The sequence below is a fragment of the Ambystoma mexicanum genome, chromosome 12, assembly GCF_040938575.1.
Source record: "Ambystoma mexicanum isolate Mex_15411 chromosome 12, UKY_AmexF1_1, whole genome shotgun sequence".
NCBI lineage: Eukaryota > Metazoa > Chordata > Amphibia > Caudata > Ambystomatidae > Ambystoma > Ambystoma mexicanum.
In genome coordinates this window covers 728,821,141-728,848,263 of record NC_090936.1, presented here as the reverse complement: position 1 = coordinate 728,848,263, position 27,123 = coordinate 728,821,141, and the positions used below count along the sequence as shown (strand labels likewise).

At 41.0% G+C, this 27,123-nt stretch overlaps 1 long non-coding RNA gene across 1 annotated transcript in view; it reads right to left on the bottom strand.

Moving 5' to 3' along the window:
* Positions 1-20,915, bottom strand: part of LOC138514015 (uncharacterized) — a 243,772-nt gene extending 222,857 nt beyond the window's left edge. The window contains exon 1 of the long non-coding RNA XR_011281866.1: positions 20,823-20,915. This is a non-coding gene — a long non-coding RNA (uncharacterized lncRNA). The remainder of the gene's footprint in view (positions 1-20,822) is intronic.
* Between the last annotated feature and the right edge of the window lie 6,208 nt (positions 20,916-27,123).

The window sequence follows — 27,123 nt, the reverse complement described above, 5'->3', positions numbered from 1 at the left end:
AACCCAATCTAAATGCAAGACAAAGTTTACCACAAAATTACCGCCAATATTTCTACGGTAAGAAAATACCGCAAAATCACAAATTTACCCCAATAAGACAAAATATCTAACATATGCCAGTGATATAACCATAAGTGTTCCTATATAATGCATGAACTAGCATTGTATGACATTTCTGATGGCAGTGCTTGGACCTTTCAGACTGTACCTTGCATATTATAAATATACCTGGAAAGTGAGGTCAAGTTTTCATCCTCTGTATAAACAAAGGATATGGCCAGCATAAAATGCAGCACTTAGAAATAGTGTGCTATGTCCTTAACACTGAGATGTCCAGCAACCCGAATAGCAATTATATCACCCAGAAAGCTCATCTCAAACGTTCTGCGTGAAATCCTGGAGATGGCTGGGAAGATAGCGTTGTCCACGAAACGTGTGCTGTCCATTCTAGACTACGATAACTCTATGTATGTGGGTCTTAGTAAAGGCCAGTCCACAAACAGCTCAGCCTTATCCAAAACCATGCTGTGAGACATGTACTAAACCGTGTGAAAAAACAACCATCATGCCAGCATTCAAGACACAAAAATTGCTCACGCTGGAAGCGAGGCTGTGCCTGAAAGACCCTTTCCTGACTCACATATCCTTATAAAACAAAAGACTGAAGTACATCATCACTCTGCTGTCATCCTATGCTCCAACTAGGCATCTCCGGGTCATCAGAAAAAAAACGCCTGAGCCCACCCTATCCCTACATTTAGAAGACTTCAGCAATGGAGAAAACCCTTTTCAGTGTCTGCCACAAAAAAGTTTAATTATTCACCCCCTTACCTAAAAACAGAGCCTGATTACAAATGGTTCAAGGTAACTCTAAAATCAGCTTTGTTTGGGTCAGCCTTTGCAGAAAATGTATAAACAGTGCGACTGCCCCAGAGCACCCTTATTATGCACTTTCATTTCCTCACTGATTGCTAGTTTTTGCCCCTGGCCCTATTCTAAGTACTAGCGGTTCCTGGCATAAAATAGGCCATTCTAGCATATCTTTAAGGTTAATATCAGTCAGTAATTCATAGGGCCACTTCTCTCCCCCTTCTTAAATATTGGGATTACAACCAATCTATTCCAGGAAGGGGCATAGGTCCCATGTGACTTATTAATGGTCATTGAAAAGGCTGCATGTATCAGATGGAATGAGAGGTATGCGAGGTATAAGAACAGTATCTAAGTTCGATCGATCCCACAGGCCTCTTTGATGTGTGCTATTGATCACACAGGCCTCTATGATGTGTCTTTGTAAACACTTAATTGTCAACCTTGTTCCATTTCAAAGTCACTGTGATGGCATAAAATTGCATAGTGGCATAATGATAAAACCTGTTTTCAGTTTTACCTCGCATGCAGACATTTGTCCTGCAGCATTTCACTATTTAGAGACTGAAACTTTGAACCGGTAATTAACTGTTCATTGGCACTGGAACCGTTGTTTCCTGTGTGAAGGGAAGTAGGGATGGAATGTAGTAACTTCTGAATGTTTGCGATAGCGGAAGGTGAAGGCGACCACGTAGATCCGTGCTCATTCTGTTTGTTGAAATGATAGCTGTTGTTGAAGTGGGTGCACTGTGCCATTTGGACAGCAGAGGGCAACTTAACACTGATAAATTGCATCAGCTGAGTATGGTAACACACCTAAGCATTATTATATAAGCAGGCTAGACATAGCATACCGCTCTTTGCACCCCCTATTTATCCACTACCTATGTATTCTTGTTGCTTTCCCGTTTAGTTTGTTAATATGATGATAATTAGGAATGTATGCTTCTTTGTACTGTACCATACTTATTTGTTTGCACTTCCCTACTCCCTGTTTGCTCTAAGTGGTTTGAAACTACATTGCTGTAAGTTGGTGTATTATAAAAGAACAAGAAAATTATGACTACAACTGATGAGTGAGGCTGGTATAAGACTGCAGTAACTGGACCTGTGTGTCTGTATAGACATATGAAGGCTGTGCCTCTGGCTGATGTTGGTTCTGCTTGGTGTACCCCTATCCTATAATAAATGCATGCATTTCATATCAAAGCAGAAACCTAGTTAACATATGGTACGCTACTAAAAACGTCTTTGACTGCTTATCAACTCTTTTTTTTATTTTGTATTGATCTTAAGCTTATACAAGTATTTTATATCTGAGATGTCATTTTCTGTAACGTCGTCAGGGTGAACGGCCACAAGATGCCACTGGTTTGTGACGTCACTACCGCTACCCTTAACATTTTTCTGAATTGATGTCCCTGATGGTCATGTGATTATGCAAATGCAGAAATGCACATCAAAGTAACTAGCAACACGTTGGACAGGACCCCATTGACCTTTGCGATGAAGACTTTGCTGCAGTTCAGGAGTGGCCACTGTATTACGCTATTCACTGCTATGTCGACATATGTGGACGTGATTATGGGAAGCACCACTCCCTTACCTGATGAAGTGTCCTGAAGACAATCTGGCTACCTCTATGTTGCCCGAATGTTTAAGTTGCAGTCCAAATGTATGATATTTATTACAATTCACTTTTTTTTTTAGTTTTACAGAATTGTTTTGTTTCATTATTGCCTTAAAAAAATAACCAAATAATGTTGTTTCGGGTTACTAATCCTTATTTAGTTCTATCCAGTGTTCCCTGCAAAGCATTTCGAGACAAAGAGTTGTGTGATATCCCCTAATTACTCTCCCTATTATTTACTTTGGATGAGTAACTCAGTTGTGTTAAACACTGGTACAGCAGAGTCCTCATATCGACTGATTCCGAGTTGGTTCTTATGAGCATTATTTCTCCGTATATTATTCATGGGTAGAGAAAGCTCTCTTTTTCCTTTCTATGTTTTATTTGATTAAAAAAAAAAATTACATGTTGAAACTTCCAAAGTGGATCATGAGCTGAGATATCATTCTGGCTTTGGCATTTTGCTTGAGGAAGAGGAGCTTGTGCTGCATATTTATTCTTATAACAATTACAGAATGTCCCGAAGAAGTATGTCAAGTTTCTTTAACCATTGGCTGGCTTCGGGCATTGTAATGGAGGATGCAGACTTCCAAGTACATCGGCAGAGCAGCAGCCTTTCATTTGCCTTAATCAAATATGGCATTCCCGTGTACTGTCACAGCGGCGCTTAACAACCAACATCAAATTAGTCGATATTTTACTTTGACGTTTACTTCAAAAGCCTATCATATCATATACTGATTTAGGGCGGCACGATCATTCCGCCTGTTTAGGGCTTGTTTGAGAGAGGTCTGTACGAAACCTGCAGTCAGTTGTTCGAATTCTTCCTTCTTTCTGATAGCGATACATTGAGTTTCATTGAGTTTGGGAATTCTAACATCTAAAATGAAAGTGCTTAGAATAAGGAAAAATCTGTGGGAAGCACTATAAACCCCTTTGCCTAAGAGCTTGTGTTGCATTCCAATGTAATATCTATTAATGACCTCTCAGAAATGAAGCAGATTGAATCGTTGCATGGGAAAACCTGTTTAAAGCAATGGACGCCACGTAGTTCAGTTTGGATCGGGTGCATTTGCCATCTAATGCACAGACGATCTCTGTTGGTGGGGTATCTGCATTTTGAGACACAGACCTCATGTCACAGATCATATATTACATCACATCATTATGTAGCATCAAAATCACAAATTCCACCTACATCACCACCACCATACCACCATCATCACTGCACCCAAATGAACCCAGCCAGATTGCGATTAGCACACTATGAAATTCAAAGGTTTGGCAGTATTTCACAGAGAATAGACTGCAACTGAATCTGGTCATGTGACCACGTGCCAGAAAGCTTTGTGCTGAAATAAGGCAGCGGCCAATTTGGGTAGGGGAACTGTGTGATCCCTTATGCAGTACCACCATGCACAGACATGGCAAGAAGTCAAAAGATCTAATCACTCATCGTATCATAAGATATGAAGCCAACCTTCACCAGTTCGCACAGTTAACCCTGTAAATACTTCAGCTGCATCAGTACTTGGCAATGGTAGTAGGGAGCTCATATCCCTGTACCTCAGTGGTGCATAACAGTAGTGCTCTATTGCGCCAGGGCAGGCTTTTGTCAGAATTTGAGTGTGGCCAAAAATATCACAAGCCCCATGATAGACACCACCTGCTCAATGCTAACCTGGCTATAATGTTGACGATAGATTTCTTGCTGTACTCATTTGTGGTAAACAATAGATTTGGGTGAATTATTGGAAAAGTCCATCAATGCTGATGTTATTTTTCTTGGAAAGATGTACTGGAAATGTACAATGGGGTTAAGGCTGTAGTAGGAGGGTACTACAGAGGTTCTTAGGGTAAAATGTCCTCTCCAACATGGACATGAGAACCAGTGGTCAGATCATTGACTATATTGCCTTCGTAGGACAATGGGTAGTATTTCCTTCCTCCAACTTCGTAGGGGGTTCCAAGAGTAATTCAAGGGAGCAGCAGATGTTGCAGTTTTATACCAAGCAAATTGTGCAAGCAAGGGTTTCAGGGAGAAGCCATGGGGAGTTGACATCTGGAGAAGGTGGAGGATGTGGAAGCACAGTTGCTAAGGCCAAATAGTTTCCATGGGCTTTGTTGAAGCAGGCAATGGATCAGATATTCTTGCTGCCTTACAAATTGGGAAGTCATTTTATGTCCCCTGTTTTTCACATGTCCTTCAACTTGTGGTCTCACTGTGTCTCAGTAATTGTGAGCCTCTCAAATAAATTGTCCCATTGACTCAGAAGATCTGTTCAGCTTTCAGCCTGCCTTCCCATGCAAAAATAAATCAACTGCATGTTTGTCGCAAGTTAACAATGCACAATCTAAAGACCACAGTGGTCACCCATTGGAATTGTGCTGTGCACATTCTTCTATGGCTAAGTGAGCAGTACAGTGCCATTGCAGATTATGTGATACTTCTAGCTTCTTCAAGGCTCTAGATGGGGAATTTATAACACAATGTTGTTGAGTATTTTGTATGGGTTTTAATGTTTGCTCACACAGATATGACACACTAACCTAATGCTCTGTAGGATGTTTTAACCGGGCACTAGCTAATTCTGTGGAATTGTTCACCCACCTCAAAGCAGATGGTACAATTCTCCTTTATTTAATGCAGTTCTTTTTTTATGAATATGGCACCCCCAATTTAATAGAATTGATTCCTTGCAGATTTGCTCCCCTTTCAGAAGAAGAAACACACAGAGTTGTGCAGAAGGTATATTTATTAACCAAACCAAACTAATTGAAACGGATTACAAATAAACAAATTGTTTCTTCATCGAGGCAAATTAGATGAAATATTCAGCACACTAGTCATTCCAAAATTATGGAAATAGAGAATTTTGTAACACACACTTTACTGCAAATATCTATGCATTTAATTCACCCTGAGCACACAGGCACCATGGGTTAAATGCATTAGAGTTGTGACAAATCAAGAGTATTTGTCCCTTCTTCCCAGAGGGAGCCACCCCCCTTTGAGGCTAGGGAGGTGAGCCCACGCCACAAGATGCACTCCCTAGGGATCTGTGCAAGTGGGAGATGAGGACTCCCGTTCCCATGAGGAACTCCCTATGCCTGCAACATTATCTGCATACAAGGGACTGCCTGTAAACACCAGTAATGTGATTTCCCTTTTATTGGCTTCAGGTAATGCTGGACAGTGTATGCCACCAGAAGAGAGACATAACGCTGTGTGTAATGCAGAACAGCCTGTAAAAGGAACAAGCAAATCATGGACAGAGAGAGAGAAGCATGCGCAGGGAAAGCCCTTGGACGTACACACGCATTGAAGGGATGGAGCAGTGTGGAACCAAAGAGCCAGCGGCAACCGGTGAGTAGGAGAGTGTGGAACATGGATGCTGGAGTCCCAGCATCGCACACAATGAATCAAGCAGTGTAAGAACGAGATCCACAGGACCATCCAGAGTGGTGGCATGACCACGAGAAGATGTGGTAGGTCAGGAGTCTGACTAACGATACCGAGACCTGAACAAGTTGGAAGCACAAACCCTCCCATCAGCAAAGCTGTGCCGAGTGCTGCAAACTAATGGAATGAGGAGGGCGAACCTTAAGAGAAGCAAGAAACCAGAGGCAGTGAATATCCAAAGCAAATGTGTCCAAGCACTGAGCCCGGTGGATCAGCCCACTCTAACTGAAGGTACTCTGGTGATTCTGACATGGATGGGCAACAGGGACTGTGTGAACATTACCGAAAGGAACTGCAATATTGAGGCTGACACCCGAGGAAAGCACAAAGCCCTGTATTATGAGAGTCCAAGAGAGATGGTTAATGTAACTTGTAATGAATGCTGGTATTCTTTGATAAAAGACTTTGATAAAACCACTGAGTTAAGCCCAAACACCAGTAATATTACTGAAAGACATTTGATGCAAAAACCAGAGGAAAGGCCCCAGGCGTGAGGATTTTAACAAGTACATGAAAAGGGTATAAGAAACCCCAACAGAGGAAGAGAAAACCTGAAAAGTAAAAAGGTTTAAGTTGCTTAAAAGAAATGGAAAAGAGTGTTGGAATAAGTAGTTCTTGAGAGAGACTAGAGGGTCTCACAGGTTCCAGAAACCATGGGTTTAAGCACATATGAAGAGCTACAGAAGCTTATCAGTGAAGATTACTGCACCCAGATGAAAAAGTAATACAGACATTATCCCACATTTTGGAACTGCTGTATCTTTGAAACCCTGGGAGAAAGCCAACAGACCCGGCGAAAGGGAAGCTACCTTATTAAGTTATTAGTTCTAGGTGGTAGTGTCAGATAGGATTGGATTGCTGGACGAAAGGCATTTTGCTCTGGACTTCTGATGACTGATGAGCACCTTTAGTTAGTTTGGTTTGGCAGGGAAATCCCCACTGAAATAGGGCAAGATAGGCCTTTTTATTATTTTGGTAAAATAAAGAATATGTAAATGTACAAATTGTTTCCGACTCCTTCTTCGGGCTACCACAGAGTCCAGTAGGAATCTTTCATTTGTGAAAACAACTTAGTAAATAAATCCCTGCCTATCCAATTCTCGCTACTGTCCCTTTATTCAAAATACCCCCCGGCCCTAGTCAATAGACATGTCAGAACTTTAACAGCATTTTAAACTCAATTGCAACAAACTACTGGACCTTAAGGTATGTGAATGGCTCGTAGAAAAGAAAATGTATGTTCAGAAATATATTGGCCAAATTGCCTATAGTGATGTTTCTATTCAATTACTGGCTAAATGTACCCTTTTCCCTTTCAATGGGTACCTTGAATAGCGGAAATAAATGAACTGCAAATAATCACCCTCTCCCATTTATCATGAGCAATCCTGCATTAGTAAGAATATTCTGCTTCACAGTATACCCAGGAATCATTTCAAAGATCTTTTGTTTCTGTGTAGGTACACAGTAAGACCCCTGTTAATAGTTCTTCTTCACTAGACATCATCACCAGAGAAAAGGGTCAGGTAAATTGCGATGTATACACACCATTGGACCTAACATATCAATATATATATATATTTTCCAGAAGCACATACACATCTGTAATGTTCTAAAAACTCACAGGATGCACAATTGATTTATCTATTCCCACCCCTCAGTACTAACAAACTATAAGAGTTGGGATTTACTCTAATTCCCTTTATTGGATCACTTCACACAAGATTACTTCCCTTTAAGATAATACTCGCAACCAGATTTCCTTTGGCTGAATCACAGACATCCTAAGGACTGCTTCAATTCTCCTCCTCCAGCAACAGGTGGGCATCAGCAAGTAGGATAGGATCATCTTTAGTCCACAGCCTGTCTGCTTTCTCTTCCACTGAAGAAGGCCTGGGACATTAACTCCTTCTAGGCCTCACTTTCAGGACTCTGCTCATAATCCAAAATGGGTTCAAAAAGAGAGAAATCTATTCCATCTCCTTCTGGTTGTCATCAATCCTCCTTTCTCTCCTTCTTACCCACTGGTAAGTGAGTGAGCGAGTGACTTTGTCAGTATCTCCCTCTTAGTGAGTGTATGTTGAATCTTGGATAGAACAATAACTCCAACATTCCCCAAAAGAATTGTTCAATGTATATGATTGGACAATGTTTCAAAAGTGGCATTACAGTAGACATACCCCTCCACAGTCATTGGGCACATTTACCAAGGAGGCAGTCTGATGGGAGTAACTTCTAAACCCAGTTTCCCTCCCATTTACTGTGATGTCATCTCAGAGATGTTTTGCATTAAAATGTATTTCATTCTGAAACAGTAGATTCCACCTATGTCACCACTTTAATAATGAGCTCCCCAATGTTCTCTCTATGATAGGGCCTCATCACGACTTCGACGGTAACCCTTGAAACCAAGCTGGGGGGAAATCCGCCGAAAATTCGCACTATTACCGCCGGCAGGAAATCCGCCGGCGGTATTAGTGCAAAGATTCCCCATTGAGCCCAATGGGGAATGGGGACTTACACTACCGCTGAACTCGTGATCCGGCGCTATTAGCGCCGGGGAGTTCGGCGGTAGGGCTAATACCGCCCGCGCTAATAGCGTTACCATTACCGCCCAAGTCGTGATGAGGCCCTATGTCACCAATAAAGTGTTGCAATTCTCGTCATAATCTCGTCATAATCACATGAATAATTACTAAATTATAGATGTTTCCATTTACCTCACTTCTACGTTGTTATTCAGTTTAATTTCCCATATTTATAATAACAGGCTGAGCCCTGTTGATGCTAGAATATATAATTCCTTAGTGTGTACAATTTCTAAGCCACAAAATAAAAATGTGCCTAATTTGCATAATTAAAACTCACATTAGCAAAATCGTTTTGGTATTGCAAAATAGATAATCTCAAACGGAACATTTCACAAAAAGAACTATCTGCCTACAAAATATCACTTAGCATCTTTGTTTTTTCTGCCTGGTACCTGTTGTCTATGCTGTTAATACAGAGCAGCAAGGTATTTATGATGGGGCCCGGACATGGTGACATCCCATGTAGTTGGCAGGTTTTATGACTTCTGTCCTGCCCCCTCAGACAGTTCCCGGGTCTGTTAGATTTTCAGATAAACTTTATATTTCCAAATATCAGGATTCCTTCTTTCAAGAGAGGCATGAGAGATCAGATTAGGCACCACAGATCTGCAGAACACCCCTAAATTAATTATCTTAAGCCCGCCAGGAACAGATGCAACCCATATATGCCCGTTTAGGATTCATGGTCAGGTCTCACAAACAAATTAAGCTCTGTGAGAAAGCATGGTATCTGTTTGTACATTTCATTTTGGGGGAGGTGGCATGAGCAGAATGCACATGTGAAAAGTTCAGTTCTGACTTTCATTAAAGGGGTCCCATTCACACTTCCAGCTTTTAAAATGTAAAGTGTCTCATCTCCTCTGATTTGACCTTTTTCCACAAAAACACAACAGCATAATGTATTAGTTTTTCTTTCCTGAAACTGCATTTCTATTTCTCTTTAAGTTAAGCAGGTCCTGAATTTAAATAAAAGTTGTGAGTTATTTTCTGGCACTTGATATGTTAATCTCAGGCCTTGTCAGTTAGAGCTTTGATTGGCTCCCAAACATTGCACATTTCACCTGCTCGTGTGTTTCGCAACTGCTGTGCACAGACTGCAGCCTAAATATTGTTTTTAAAATGACTCCTTGTTCTGGATCTTTTCTCATGAATCAGACTCACCTATAGCCCGCACTTATACAAACCCAGCCCGCAATTCCGGGCAAAGTATAGACAGTGGGGTATTCAAAAATCGAATTTTATTCAGAAGAATAGTTGTTATTTTCAAACAACTGGGACTCCTGATTTGCCCTGGAGCCCACTACAATATTGTATACTGACATTGTACCTACCTTTATGAATATCACTATGATAAGCTCACAAAGGCATCCACTTTCAATAATAACAATCTCCACACAAATATGCTATATCTTGGTACACAGTATACCTACTGACATTATTGCTCAGCATTGATCTCTTTTCTGAACATCATCATGGTCTCACTAAAATATACTACACAATGCAAATATGGTTAAATCCTTGATATTCTCGAGCATCAAGACAAGTATGCACCTGAGAAAATTACAACAATAAACACAATATTAATATGCCCCAACTCCCCCGCGCAGGTGTGAGATAGCAAATATATTAACGACGTAGAGACACTTGACATATAGGCCAGGACTGGCTAAAATAGGGCTATATTAAGCCATTTACATGCAACAAGTGATTTGTGTGCATTGGCTCATGTAGGTTTACATTTGCAAATACTAACCTAGTAAATCTATATGTGTGTTTCTGTATCTACATGTATACTATGTTTCCTGCATGTGTGGGTGCAGCTCTCTATAGGCATGTATATGTGACTTTCATTGCCTGTACATGTGACTTTCATTAAAACAAGGTTTAATCTTTCATGTATCTGTGTGTGTGTGTGTGTGTGTGTATGTGTGTGTGTGTGCTTTTCCTTGTGCATTAATGGAATCCTTTATATCCAGAAACATGCAGTTTAAAAAGGGGGCCTACATGTAAAACTTTCCGTCTTAGATTTATGGCTGGAGATGTACTATTGTACAGTAATAGATATTTAGTTGACAATTCTCTTCTCTCCCACAATATACCTGATTCTGCATAAAGCACTGAAATACACGAGAATGCAGACAGTTTTTACTTTGCAGTTCTGAATAAATAGAAGTAATTCTTACAACATGTATTTTGCCATGCCATCATCCAGACAATGCTATAGTGTCTGCTGGCTGCATCAATTCATGCTTCCAGATTCGGATTTTGTATTTCATTGCACAGTGCAATGGGGGTTAAATTATCAATCTCTCACTTTGCATTCAATATATACATGAGGAAACACAGGGCATGCAATTATCAACACTTGTGTTCCAGATTTTAGAGTGCACATCTTTACATTCCCCAGCCTTTTCCTTTCCCAGAATTTACCCTGATCAAATTTGGACAATTTTGGGGAATGGGTAGGAATTGCCTTTTAAAGTGTAACTTCTTCATCCTGTCAGCAAACCCTCAATTCAGGGGGCATGGAATCACTCAAAAACCACAAGCTGGGCATCCACTTTCCTCTCTCAATGGACAAATCTTTCCTCAGTGTAAATCTCCCCTTTTGTTCTCCAATCTCCAGATTGTTCCCTGTCTTTCTCTTCCTTGCCCAATATTCCATCATCCAGAATCTCTCCTTCTCTCGTATGGGCATCCCATTATATTTCCCTCTTATCCCACCACTTGTGTATCACAGAGGAGAGGTGTATCTTCCACAATGTGGGAGGGTGCTTACTCTTTCTGAAGAAAAGGCCATTTAATTTGTATGCTCTAATTTTGGAATCATCTGTGTTAACTTAATGAAACTTACATTACAGATTCTGCAGGTCGAGGCAAACAGTTTGACATAATGAATGATGACTTCTGATAATTTGATGATTTTCCTTGTTTTTGTCATTTTTGAGCAACTCCCAATTAACAATTAATATTTTGATAGCCGTTTCTTTTATCTACATCATAGAAAAAGCTCAGATAAATCAAAGCTTGTATGACAATGACTTATTTTCATTTTTGCACATGTAATGCATTCTTTTATTCGTGTGAATGTATTGAGTTTTGGTGTGCACTTCCAACATTTCCCCACAAGAGGACAGATATGACACACTGCCTAAATGTTCCCTTTCTATGTCACCATTTATTCATATAACATGTCTTAATTGGCATACCTTCAATTAACTATAACCTTAACATATCCAATGCAGCTGGCCCATGCCATGCATCTGAGTGCCTGTGATGACCTCTTATGACATCTCCTTACTAATGAATTTGGTCTATGAGTTTATGAGAAGCAAAGCATGTGACATCCCTTTTAAAGCAAGGCCTGGTGTCATGAATGCATAACTGGAGACAATGTACAGTGTTAACAAACTCTGAAAGCGTGTGTTGATGACAACGGATGAACATTTTGGATCATATTAAAAGCCATCTGGTATAACTGTAACCTGCAATTATTTCTATCCGGTTCCAACTAGACTGGCGTCCCTGAAATCTTCATGCATGCCTACACTTCAGAAATAGAAACTTAAAATGCAATTCAAGTCTGTTTTTCCATCTCTTTTGGGTTTCATTTCTTCATGTATACATGCAGACCTATATTTTCAATGAAAATCACACAGCCAAATCAAATTCAATAGCATTTCCATCCTTCAGTTTTAAAGAATATAGTTTGAATTAATTTCTAACATGGTAGAAAAAAGGAAAACGTAATGTATTCTCACATTGACTGGAAAATGTTCTCTGTAATGACACCATATTTACATATTTTATTCACATTCAAAAGACATATGAAGAAATCCAATTATAAACTTCTGATTAAATGACTTGCAGTATTCGCTTCAAAATAACTACTTTAATTCTGGGCCTACTTGCATGTGTTGCATACTTCATTCCTGGAACACATCAAACCTTACAGTTTACTCTGCTCAAAGCTGCATCCCCAAAGAAATAACATCATGTGCTTGATATTGTGGGCTCAGGATTTAACACATGACAGAAAATGTCCTTTGCCATGAAGGCCTGTGTACTGTACATCACAAATTCAAGATAACGTTGATGGAAAAACACTTCATACAGTTTCTGCGAGTTGCACAATGACTGGAAATATATCACTACACATTGGCTCTATGAAGTTTGGATTTGAAATAAATAACTTTCACAATAATTTCACTGCGTTTTTGCATGAACCACAGTCTCACAGGTGTTCCTTTTCAATGTGACAGCAAGCACAAGGCACAAATCACTAATAAGCGCCAATGTTACTTCTCTTGCTTTTGTCAGCAAGGCCCTTCTCATTTCATGAATTTTAGGCCTCATCTTTATTATCTATAAAATATGCTACAATATCTGTGTCAGCTGCTGTCTGCCTATTCTGCACTATGACCTTTTGAGGAGGCTATAATGTGGGTTAGCCGACTCAATGATTTCAACTGTGAGCTTTTTCCTGTGGTGTGCGACGAATCCAGGGAATTTGTACCTTCTCCCCAAAGGGGTGCCACCCCTTTCAGACTACGGAGGTGATCCTGCTATGCTTAGCACTCCTTAGGGGACAGGGCAAGTGGGATCCCACAGGGGAGGGACCAATGCATTGGGAACAAGGAATCCCCAAGACTGGGTTTTACTCCACCTCCCAAGTGTCTGTTGGCTAAATGGGACGTGAGCACTACAATCATGTAGTAGTAGTAGTAATAGTAACAGGTATTTCTAAAGTGAAGCTTACCACCAGGTTATCAGTATCAAAGTGCAGTACAAATGAAATACACAGGCTCAATACACATAAAAGAGACAATAAAAACAGTAATATAAAAACCATATAAAACTATTAAAAACAGATCCTAGCAGATCCTAACCAGCCTAATAAAACCTCTAGATAAAATTATGTCACATCAAAGGACAGCATGTGTTGCTTAAGTCTAAGTATAAAACCTGACAGTGTGGAACACTTTCTAATAGCCAGTGGGAGATTGTTCCATACGGAACAAACCAAATTGCTCCCATAACGAGTTGTATTGTGTTTGTTTACAACCAGCAAATTCTTGGAGCTGGACATAAGGGAGCGAGTTGAACTATAAGGTGAAGCCATTGTGGTGATATGGCAAGGGGCAACATCATACACAATCTTCCATATCTGGGTTAAAACTCTCATCTCAATTTGAGACTTTATAGCTTTCTCAAACCACAGATCACCTGCATGGCATGATTTAAACATGCCTCCAGTTTCTGGAGTAATTTCTTAGAAATACAGAGATAAACTGATAGGCAGTATTGAATTTGCGATAGCACACCAGCTTGAACTAGTGTTTTCTCCAGCATATTAGCACATCTGCTTATGGTGTACAATGAAAATGTTCTTTTTGGGCCACCACCTGTTTAGCAAATGACAATTTATCATCAAAACTGCATCCACATTTCTGACCGACTCAACAGATAGAGGGGAAACTGGAAGCCCAGCAGGCCATAGAAAGGGTCAGGGAGATTGTGCCACCCCACTTAACAATACAATGGGCCTCATTATGAGGTTGGAGGTAGCCTTGCCAGTAAGATTGGCAAGGCTATCTCCATACCGGCATGAAAGTCTGGCACTAGCGAATGGCCAATTACTGGGGTATTCTGACCCCGCCGGACCCGGTAATTGCCCTTTGGGGATGCCTGTAGCACCGGCACCGTTAATAACGGTGCCGGTGCTACAGGCATGCTGTGCTCGCAGGTGCCTTTCATTCCACCAGGGCATTCCTGGCGGAATGAAAGGCACCCGCGTCACAACTCGGAGTTTGCCCATCCGGTAATAACGGTACGAGTAAGCATACCGGTACCGTTGTTACCGGACCAGCAACCTAGTAATGAGGCCCAATGTCTGTTTATCATTCCAGCCTAGACATTTTTTTTGCATCATCGTTGCGCAAAGCCAAAGCATTTTTTCACAAGTTGACCATCATGAGAATTACTTTGAAGGTCAACTAAAATGTGAGCATTGTCAGTCAAAATGTCGAAAATAAAATGTAGAATGAAAATAATGTCCAAAAAAAAAGTAGAAAAAAAAAATGTCGAATTCCCTTTTTTTAATTATATATTTAATTTGGGGTCCGGGAATAAAATAAAATAGGTAAAACAAAAAAAAGGGGGGTTGGGGGGAACCCCCCCATTTCGAATAAAAAACGTCATAAAATAATATTCAACATTTTTTTTTCGACATTTTGACTTTCTACATTTTGTCTTTCTACATTATCACTATAAACCAGCTGAAAAAGCAACCTTTTCTTCGTAATTAGTTGTATCAAAGGGTATGTATAAATATTAAAAAGGTGTTGAGGTAATGCCAACTTCTGTGGCACACCTCTGGAAATTGGCTGGCTAGTGGAAATAAATTTCCCTATCTGGACCTTCTAATGTTGATTCTTTGAACATGACTTCAGCTGTGCTAAAACAGAACCAGAAATGTTCTATCCGTTGCAATAGAATACTGTGCTCCACAGTAATACATGATGCAGAGAGATCTAACAGGACAAGAGCATCAGGAATGCCCTTATTTCAAAGTTCCAACAACTTTTCACAAATAAATAAAACCATTGTTTTGGTGCTATGTTCAGGGCAGAATCCAAATTGCACACTAGCTAAGAAATGTCACTTTTCCAGAAAGTCAGACAGTGGCTTGGCCATCACCCCTTCATTTATTTTACTTAAAAATGGGAGGTTGGAAATTGGCCTATAGTTCTCTAACATAGTTGAGTCTAAGGTCAGCTTTTTAATAGAGTGATTTGAGCCTCCTCCAAAACAGTAGGGTAACAACCTCTTTGTAAGGAGGCATTCATGGTATTATCCCGATCTTCCAAAAGCAATACAACACCCTCTGTACGATATAGTACAGCCTGAGTTTCCAGTTGTGCCCAACCATGTCACCATATTATGTAACATACCCACCACAGAAACTAATTTCACGACAATTGATTTGAAAAACACTTCTCGGTCCCATTGCACCCCAACTCTCAATACCTTACAGTGTTTATGCATGGCAGTAGCTGATTCTAGCACATAAGGCTCCCACAGGGGTACTGTGAATCCCCCACTATCTTTAACAGAGTATTACATGCTTTTCTAAGCAATATACCCATGCTGAGTACCATCCTTCAATATGTAGATGATCTGCTAGTATGTAGCGACATTGAACAGCAGTGTAGCGATGACTCAATCATCTTGTTGAAACTACTGGCTGACAAGGGATATAAAGTGCACAGAGCGAAACTACAGTACCAGGAAGTATTGTACCGCAGCCAACTGATTTCTGTCCATGGTAAGAAAGTGACACCAGAGCACAGCACATCCCAATCATTGATTGTTAATGACATGCAGAAGTTCCTAGGGTTGTGTAATTATTGCAGATAATGGATTTTTGATTGTACAACCCAATTACTTCAAGCATTTAAAGAGACCTAAAGGACAAAGAGCACCATCACACGGACCGTAGAAATTCTCACTACTTTTCAAGATCTCAGACGTTATTGCCACTGCCCCAGATCTAGTGTCACCTGACTATACCCAAGAGTTCTATCTTTTTTCACACTCAGATGGCCAAATGATAACGGCGGTGTTGACACAAAAGAATACTATGGGCCATGGATACAGTTATGCAGGGCCAGTACACGTGTGAGGAAGCTCTGACTGCAGCAAACTTTGCTATATTTGAGGCTAACACTTTAACGACGGGATGCCCAGTAATATGATATGTCGAACATGCAGTATTGGCCATTCTAGAAAGTTACAAATCCACACTCACGAAAGAAAGGGCCTCTGCATACATGGACATACTGTACAATCAATCCATTCACATTGTTGGATTTAAGTCAGTGAACCCAGCCACATTCTTGATGGAATCAGTCACTGATGCTGACAAAGTACATGACTGTGCCACATACGAAAGCCCAGACGATGACATCCCAAAGTCACAAGACTGTGCTCTTGATGATGGTGAAGTGTTCTTTGTTGATGGGTCAGCGAGAACTGATCAGAAGATGGGAACAACTCACACAGGTGCAGCAGTGGTATGATTAGTGGATGGAAAATATGAGATATTATTGCAGAAGAGACTACCCATGCATTACTCAGCCCAGGCAGCAGAACATATTACTTTAATAGAGCAATAGAGACATCCCAGGGGTGTCGAGTTACCATCTATTCTGATTCAGCCTACATTACTATCACAGTCCACTCAGGCCTGTCACGATGGAAAAGGAGGGGATTTAAACAAGCAGATGGGTACACAGTCCAACATGCAGCCTGGCTAGACTGGTTGATTTATGCTCTTTCACGCTCCCACTCTGATAGCAGTGGTAAAATGTGCCACACACACTAGCAACACAGACCCAATTTCTGTTGAAAATGATGCTCCAGCAGGCAGCCAACAGCCTATCTCCCAGTAAAATACATCACTGAATACCCAGAGATAGCGCTATGCAGCTACACATAGATGTCCGATACACATCAGTCCTTACAAACACCCAGAAGACTAGAGGAAATATTTCTCTAGACCACGTATGAACAGCCTTCTATGATTTGGAACAATACACTATATTCACAGGGTCACTTGTTTCCCCTTTACCATTCGTGTCTGCCCGTTTTTATCTGTTATTATTCATTAAATCATCACATACCAATTTCTTGAGTATCAAAAATACCAATTTATTTCTTTTTTCTATAAAACATAGAATCATAAAAAGTATACACCTCTATTTTGTATCAAACATGTATACAGCAATCTAAAACAGATATTACAATTTCAACATATTGACAATGTACTTCAACAATATTTTGTGGTCTCTTAGTTCATCAATATTTTCATTCTCTCCTTAAATTAATTCACAGAATGGATCTGTGGTCAGAAACCCTCTCCAAAAGAGACGGCACACCCTAGTCCACACCACTTCAACCTATCAGTATTCACTCCACTCATTCCAGTCTTTCATGCTACATTCACAAACACTCCCAACATGTTTCTTTCCTTAAACATTTGTAATTATTATTTGGAAATTCATCAGGGCTAGAACTACAATTAATTGTGAATAACTTGAATAAATTAGCTACCCTTTACAAAAAAGAAATGATCTTAGCTAAACAAACTTCCTACAACTTCCGAATTTCTAAAGCCAAATCCAACACCAAAGAATTGTTCGCCATCCTGCAGGAAGTAGAATCCCCTATCCAACTTCCTGACTCATGCCTTAAGGGTAAGAACTGGTGCACAAGCATACAAAATGCCCTTGCCAACAAGATAACAAAGCTCCAGGCAAAGATTAATAACAAAAAAGCTACCATAACTGCTCCAAAAAATGATAGCAATGGCACCACCTCTAAGACTGCCATGAACATATTACCAATTCCGCAATCCACTTTAACTCCACCCACAACAGACACCCCTCGCTTCCACTTTCGCAAAGTCTCTACCAAAGAAGTCGAGAAAGTTATCCTCACCCTCAAACCCGCCAACTGCCAGGGCAACCCATGTCCAGCCCAAATTATAAAAGACTCGGCCCAAAGCAAACCTTGGACCCCTCCATCCCAACTAATTACTGCCCCATAACCACTGTGCCATTCCTACATAAGATCCTAGATAAAGTAGATTACCTACAAATTCAACACCATCTGGAACTAAACCACCTCCTAGGAGTTTGCCAGTCTGGCTTCAGACCACAGCATGGTACTGAGACTGCACTCCTAGACATTAAGGCACAAATAGACACACTAAGAGACAAAGGTAAGACTTCACTCCTACTACTCCTCGACCTCTATGCCAATTTCAATCTGGTAGACCACTCAATACTCTGCAACCATTTGGTCGTGGCAGCCTGCTTCTCTCAAGAGGAAGTCACATGGATCGCGTCCTTCCTACTTAACAGGACAATGCAAGTTTTTTCTCCTCTAGCAGCCGCAGACCCCACACCTATAACATGTGGTGTACCCCAAGGCTCATGTGTATCACCTACTCTGTACAATATTTATAAAGCCCCTTTTCGATGATCTAGACGGTCTAGGTATCACAGATGATACACAGATCCTTATCCCGTTGACGGGAGATTATGACAAGGATTTGGCTTTTGTGAACAGAGTCTACCTCATCATCCAGGCATGGATGGCATCCCATGGTCTATGCCTGAATGATGACAAAACCGAACTCCTCATTCTAGGCACATCCTCCAACATTAAAAAACAAGGTCCCAATTATGCCTCCTTCATAATTGACAACAACATCATTACTGTGGCCAAGGTAGTCAAAACCCTTGGTTTCTATATAGACTCCACGCTTACCTTTGGTAAACAAGTAAATGCCATGGCTTCAGTCACTTCCTACACCTGCAAGTTAATTAGAGCCGCCAAGCCCTTCCTTTCACCCAACAACTGCGTCACCCTAGCGAGAGCACTAATCCTGTCTAAATTAGACAATTTTTTACAAACTGCGCCATGGCGCTGAGACTATACATAGTGAAGACATTCGAGTGTGCATAGACAAAGCCTATTGTCTTACCAATATTATTGTTTGAAACAACAAAAAACTGTGATCTTTCACTCTGTATACTAACTCACAGCAATGCACACTCGAATGTGTTCACTATGTATAGTCTCAGCGCCACGGCGCAGTTTGTAAAAAATTGTCTTCTCTTTTTTCTCTGTGTTAGAGTAAAATAAAAAAACCCTGTCCTTTGTCAGTTTCACTTCTCCAAAGGGTTTTTTTGTCCTCCAGAGCTAACATTGTTTTTAGCTCCACTGCAAACCTTGGTGACCCTATGTCACGCCATTGGTCAGGGTAGCTTTGACTCATCTCTTGCTCTACTGTACTTCTTACCCTCTCGAGTCAAGCCCCCTCACAAAAAAGAGGGTGCGCCCACCCATCTTTCATCATGTCTGTTCATGTTTACAGCATTGTAACCTTAGCTGTACTTATCCCTGTCTAATCTGTAACCTAAGCTTTACAATCCTCATCATGCCTTCGCGCCCGAATACCCCCGGGTCTGGTGCGCCATATAAATAATAAAACAAACAAACAAACAAACATGTACAATCATATGTTTTCTTCTTGGAACCGTTGGGGGATCCACACCTAGTCCCTCCCTTTGTTCCGCTCTTCAGGCTAAGACACCAAGTGGATATATGTGGGAAACAAGTAAAGGACAATCGACTTTAATGTTCTACACATCCTGGTTGTATATTTCATTAGATACAACTTGCTATGCTTCACATCACAGAAGGAGGGAATCATTAACTTTTTAACTCCTCCTTTTCATCTGTTACTGACACATCCACACTTGGTTTAACAACAGGCTTCACATGATTTTATCTCTTGAGCATTATTGTCTCTTTACTTAATTTTCTTTACTTTCATTCTGGTATATACTAGATGATACCCAAATCTCTTTGTTTGACATTTTCCTTACATTTCCTTAGACAAAGATCAATCACAGGGGCATGCTCTCAATGTTGTCATTCAGTCTCGTGTCGAGATCTGTCTTTGCTTCGCACACGTTTTTATGGTTCTGCTTTAAAAGTAGCTATTAACTCTTTGTTTTTTCTAGCCATTCATGTGCACCAAACCTACAATACGAGAGCAAGGTAACAAGCACGCACACATTTTAGTGGATTTACTCCTTACACTTGTTATGGCAGTTATCTCTCAGAACGTAAGCACAACTTCTGCTCTTACCCAAATGCCTATTTTTTGTATCTCGGTTTTAACTTTGTTAATTTCTCAAGCTATTAGTTCTGGCTTTCTCTCGTCCTCTTCGGGTTTTTCGAGTTCTTCCCACCTTGATTCGGCTACAGAGGACAAACACAAGAGGGAGCAAAGAATCTAGTTTTAACAGTTTTTTTATTTATTTCTCTTAAGCCATTGATTATATTATTTCCCTTTTAGAGCTACATGTGCCAGACCTAATTTAAAACCTTACCGTTTATGGACAATTTTGTTTTCAGATGTATCGTGGGTCTAGCAGGGCTTTGGGTTTTGTCTCCTACTCTGTGCTCAATGTCGCATATCTCCAACGGCTGCTTTCCCAAAAGCAACGGCTATTTTGCTACGGGACAAATGCAAACACAGATGGACCAATTGTCCTTTTAGGCAGTGGGTATACAGGGAAGGTGAGAACGTGTTGGCATAGTCCTCCTAATCCCTCCCCTTCAAGTCATATCCCTTCTAATTTTAAACAGCCTTATTTTATTTAAAGTACTACTGCCCGCAGTTTCTTACCTGTGTTTTCCTGCAGAGTTCCTTGCGCACCCTCCTTCTCACCTGGCACGGCTTTGCCAATCACGTTCTCTTTCCTCAGCCTTAACTTCCTGTTTTTATAATCGTATCTGATGTCACATGACCATTTCATCACATGGTTTCGATCCGTGTCCGAAGGTGCCTTTTTCTATTTGGGGATCGAAGGTGAAAACACTGCCTTCCCCCCTGTTTTACTCGAGTTCCCGCAACTCATTCACTGTAATACCGCATCGCATTCACAGGTTTCATTTCCCGCGTTCCAACTTTTGTTTATTTTGCATACTTTATTTCTTTAAACTATTAACGTGACTCCGGCGGATGCAGGCATGTTTCTTCCTCGTCTCCCATACTGCGTCTATACATGTATAATTTCTTTGCTGTTTGTACTTTGACCAGACACTCCATGATTACAATTCATGAATAATGGCATTGGTGTATTCAATTGTTTACATGCACACAGTCTGTTTATGGTTTTTGATCCAGTATCTGCTCATGTGAAGGGCTGCAGAAGAATGTTGACGGGCCACAACAGCAGTTTATTCATTTCCAGAAATAGAGGTCTTGGTGACGCCCTGGCGTTCTGCTTGCATGGATGTGTTTTCTTTTTTTCTTTTTTTACTCTTTATTTATCAATTAAAAATATTAAACACAACACAAACATTAAAATAGGGTCGGTGAGTTCCATCTTGACAAATCAGATTGTTATTTCCCAAAGGAGGAAAGATGTAGAATAGTTCCATTCTTCCCTGTGTAGTCATACATCATAGGGCTATTAACTATAACTAAGCCTATGCAATATTACTAGATATGAAAAAGTGAAATGACAACACAAAACAAAGACAATACAACACAAATATTTTCGGCAGGCATCTTATATGGACTTTTTTGTGTTTCTTCGTTGCGTGTATGTTTTTTTGTGGTTCTCCTACTTGAATGTTATGACTACTCACAAATAATTCACATTGTATTTATTCATCTTCAAGGTTAAATAATGCTACTGATGATAGCTGTATTACTCACAATGTGTTGGGCATCTATGTCCTTGTGATGTAGACCATACAATAGTAGGAATTATTACTTCAATACAATTGAAGCAATAGAACCTGAGGCGGGGGGCATTACCGGTCTGGTAAAGCCTCCGGGGCAACAGTTATATGCCTGAGTGAAGCAAGGGCTTTAACGTAGCCCCGGGTCAATTACCAGACAAGTAATGCCCCCCTCTGAGGGTTCTATTGCTATTAGTACCCCTGCACATCGTACCGGGGTACTAACAGCATTTCTTTCTCAGCTGAGAAACAGCATTGAAACTGTTTCTCGACTCGTGAAAAACACAAAAAAGCAACAAAAATGGTCGCCAGGGATCAGGCAGAAGGGACTACGCATAGTCTCTTCTCCCATTCCATGGCGCCCATTGAAATTAATGCAAACAATATAAATAAACAAAATGACCACCATGGAAAGGGGGACCTTCTCGCTTTCCATGGAGGCTAATTCGCGGGACGAAGATGCGCCGTGAACAGTCATGTTCCCCATGCCAGCTAGAGACAGAGGAGCACTGGTAAGTAAGGTTTGGGTAGGGAGGGGATTGGATATGGGGAAAAGGGTGCTGGGGGTTGGGGGAAGGGACAGGGGTTGCGGGGAGCGCACTAAACTTCGGTCCCAGCAAGGGAAGATGGTGGCCTCCCGCTATGAGGAGGCTAGGAGTGGGGCATTTTCCGGTGTGGTAAGGACTCCATTCCAAGCCTCCCCATTGGCTGGGAGGACGCCACCACCCCCTACCAACCCCTTCGCCGGGTACTATTTACTATACATGTATTTTTTACATCATTAACTTGGAGTAGAAGTACCCGTCTGCAAAGTGGTGCATTTTTACTTAAATAATCGTATACTGATATACATTTCCCAAAATACATAATATGAATGAGATTACTTTGTAAATATATTTATACATGCTCAGATATTTCATATTACTTGTTTTCTAAATAAGTGAAACTACTGAGTGTTAAAGTACAATTGCTGAGTTTCCTCAGCTTAGCTTTAGTGCACCAGCTGTCGACTATGGTATTTGGTGGAAGGTTTTAAGTCTGAACCTTTGCTCAACTAGGAGCTTGCTTGCGTTCTTCCAGAGCCAGGCTGACATGCTTCGGTTTAATCTGACATTCCGATTTTGTATTTTCTGAAGGCACATGGTAGGGATTGCAGAAGCCTTTTGCAGACAGCATCCTGACTCAGGTGATTACTCTTTTTGTTAATCCGCAAGGTCTAAACTATCTTGAGCATCACAAAATGGCTCTGAATCTTAATTGGCTCATCTTAACTTCCAAACAGTGGGCACAGCATATAGGAGAACTCAATTTCTTTGAATGCTTACAAGGAATCGTATTGAAGATCTTACGGTGCAGGTATGCATGAAATACTTTATCCTGAGAAGAGTAGCATGTGTCTGTTGGGGCATGGAGCAGGGAACTACGTGCACCTACACGCACCAGGCATACCACAGAACAATTGTATCCATCGTAAGCCTTCTGGGGTTCTATTATTCTGCAAATGGCTGGCATTCAGTAGAAAAAGGCCTGTTTGCGTTTAGCAGCATCCATGTGTTGCGGGCAATGCGCTCTTTGTGAAGTGAGGAATTTAAATGATTTGTATTGATGATGGCATTTGGTTCTGTGAAAATGTGCTCCGAGTCACAAATGATATGTTCAGCACATGTCTTCTGGAGTGGTGTACATCTGTCTTAAGATCCACTGCTTACATATTTAAATGAAGGTCATTGTTCGTATCTGATTTTAAACATCCTTTTTTCCGGGAGTCTAGGTTTACTGATCAAACAGTTTATAACTTCAAGAGCTACAAATGGGAAGGCATAATAGAAAGCAGGTGTCTGAAAATGCCATCTTTCTTTAGATGTGCTGTTCAATTTCCAGAACTGTCCAAGGCTATCAGCGGCAAACCTGTTTTAGCTTCATTTTAGACATGACACATGGCAGATTGTGTAGTGTGAGGGGACAGGCACTTGCTCTGTAATAATAATTGGAAGTTTAGGCTTTTCTTGGCTGCGCTTCCATTGGCGTAGAGGAAGCAACAGATAAGCAGGAAGAGGAGTTCATTATGATTGAACGGGACGTGGTTATAGATGGTGCTCACTCGTTATTTTAAGGACATATTTGCGATTTACTTTTCTGACGTTTATCCTATATGGTGAAATGCCTCCACGCGTTAAGCACCAGCTCCTACTGAGTCAGTGCTAAACCTGTTGGCCGCATATTCCCATCCCAACACGCACGTCTCAGCCTTTCATCATTCGGAAATCAATGCAGTGCGTACCCTTGATCTCGGTACCAGAAAAATCATGTTAGAGGGAACAGTGCAGAATGTGAAAGACAGTGGTTGCAAGCGCTATTACGTTTATATGTTGTCCACACATTTTAACATAGCATAGCTTCCACTTGTGACATGGTGTGACTTTAAATCATTATGGGCAAAATGGAACATATAAAGAAAGAACATCATTGTGTGGCTAGGAAACGTTTTGTATTCCTTAAGGCCACACACTGTATTGCAGATTAAATACTCAAAGAAATTGTCCCATAAAATAACCTATATTTTCCCTGTCTTGTTTAACAAAATAGGAAATACTTGAGAATTGTGTTCTAGTAACCTAGCATTTTGTTTGCCATTAGTATTCGTCTTTTAGCACTGTTTTTTAGACTGTTCATAATGCAACCGATCACAGTACCATCACAATAGCCGAGCTGCATGTGGCTCTTCCTCGTGGTGTAAGCAAGCATATTGGTTGCCCCATATTTGAGAAGACGTGGTGGTGATGGGCGGCTTGGTATCCACGGGTAGAACCAGGTTAAGGGATTTAACACCCAAATCTTGCCTTAATAGTCATAATACCACATAATGATTCAGGTTAGTTTTGCTCGAATATTGCTTTATCTTCAGAGGTTAATCAGTATTTTGGTATTCCTGTTGTCCTTTTCCTTAAAATATCTTCTTGCAGAAGCCACAGCACAAGAACCTGGTACACACAGCGACACACTGTAATGCCATTCAGAAGGGTTCTGTTTACATACATGATGGGACGAAATTAGTGGGAAGGGAAAGGGCCTAATGTCAAGTGCTTTCATATGGTTGTACTTATGCGGTGTCGGTGTGTTGACGTGACCAATCAGCCAACAAAAGCAATCCAATTCACCTCATTATTAAACAGGTTAGAGGAGATGTAAAGCCAATTTCTGGACCCAGGAAGTGTCAGTCTACACTGGAATGAGATCTCTCTCTCGACAGGGAGGGAGGAGGCTCAGTCTCAAGGTGAGATTGCCAAGATAACTTCTCGAGAAAGTAGTCTCATAAAATATAGCATTGCACTCTGCTGGGTAGTTCAGGATTCTTAAGGATAACAGGGATGAATTGTATGCTATGCCATGTGGTTAAAGTTCCCTAGCTGTGAAGCTCACTCCACAGCCAGCTGGTCCAGTCCCCATAGGGATGCATCACACCATGTGCTCTGCCAGCTGGTTCAGGACTTTTAGGGATATAACTATATGCTCGCTCTTAAACCAGATGGCTCATTCCTGCATTGGATATATCGCCCTGCTCACTCTGCCAGGTGAATGAGGCATCTTAGTACTTTAGGGCCATGCTGCTCTGCCAGATCGACCGGGCCTCATAGTGATATAGCACACTGCTCTCTCTGCTAGGTGGTTTATGCCCCTGGCAGAGCGACATGGTGTCTAGGACACATGGAAGGTTAACAGATCATATCATTCCAAAGTAAATCACATAATTCTTCAATATATATCACCTAAAAGTTATCAATAAATTAACATAAACAGAACTTCTAACAATTCATTTGGTCAAAGAAAACCTCTAAAAATAATCTGAGTAAAATTTGGAAAGACTTTCAGAGATGGTTGTGAACGGTGTGTAAATAGTCCTGTTGAAAGCTTTCCTAACACTACGCGTTTCGAGTTGTGTACTCTTCTTCAGGTTTGTCTCACTCTCTGCTCTCAGTCCTGGGACCAGCTGAGAGATGATGTTGTGAAGCAGCACACAGTAGAGAGGGGCCAGAGAACCAGTGAGCCAGGCCATAGGAACTATGAAAGACCCAGAGGACTTACATCTGGTGGCAAGATTTCCAAACATCATTTATAAAGCTTTCCTAGATAAATGAGAAGTAGCTGCATCAGATGACGGGAAACCTAGTATAAAATAGAGGATTCCAATATTGTTCAGTTAGTAGGGAATTGGATAAATTGGGCTCACGAGAGCAGAGAGTGAGACACACTATAAGAAACCTACCAACTGCACGATGCTGGAAACCTCTATTTTATACTCCACTTACAGGAGTTTGGAAGAGGGGGCGATGAAGAAAAAAAAAAGAGAAAAGCGGACCCTGTGGCATCGGATTTGACCCGCGTTGTAGGGACAGAACTGATGCTGCAGTGTCAGGAGAAAATATTCACAAACAGAAGGTTTGTTCCAATACAGACCTGATCCTCACACACACAATGCAGTACATTCGAGCATATTTGCAAGCACACATACACATCACACAATCACAAAATACACACACACTTACCTTAGGTCTTCTTCTTTTCTAATCTTCTCTTGAGGCAGCAGAGAGAGGTGCTGCCTCAAACAAGCACTTGCACGTTCTCAATGTCACTGGGCCTAGTAAGATTGTTGTTTTTGTTCTCCCCTGTTCCCCTCCTTTTTGCCTGGTCGCGCTCTGAAACACTTGTGTATGAGCGCGATATCAATAAAATATCAATATCAGTGGCAGGCAGGATGGTAGAAAGTAGGGGCATGGCCGGGCTCAGTGACAGCACTGAGGTTAGTTACAGAAGGATTAATCTAGGTGTGCAACATCAGCACACCTCAGAGGGACTTGAACGCCCAGGGTGCTCTGACTCTGTGTCATTAAATAGGGCGGTTGCCAAGCTAACTCTGATCTGCATGCTGTGCCACACACAGCAGCATGTGTGCATTTAAATTTTATTTTTAAAGATCATATTGGCGCTTAGTTAATGCCAGACCAGAGAGAGGCATATGGGGCACCACAACCACTGAGGAAGAGACAGGGATTGGTGACCCAAACCCATCCCTGTCTCCACCACTGGACTGGTGGTCATGCAGCAAATAGAACCAATCACTATAATCGCGCATTTGCCGAGTTGTGGCTTTCTCAAGAACCTTAGATACAAAAGGTACATTTGCAATTGGTTGGTAATTTTGTAGGAAATTTAGGATCTGCCTTTGCCGTCTTGACCAG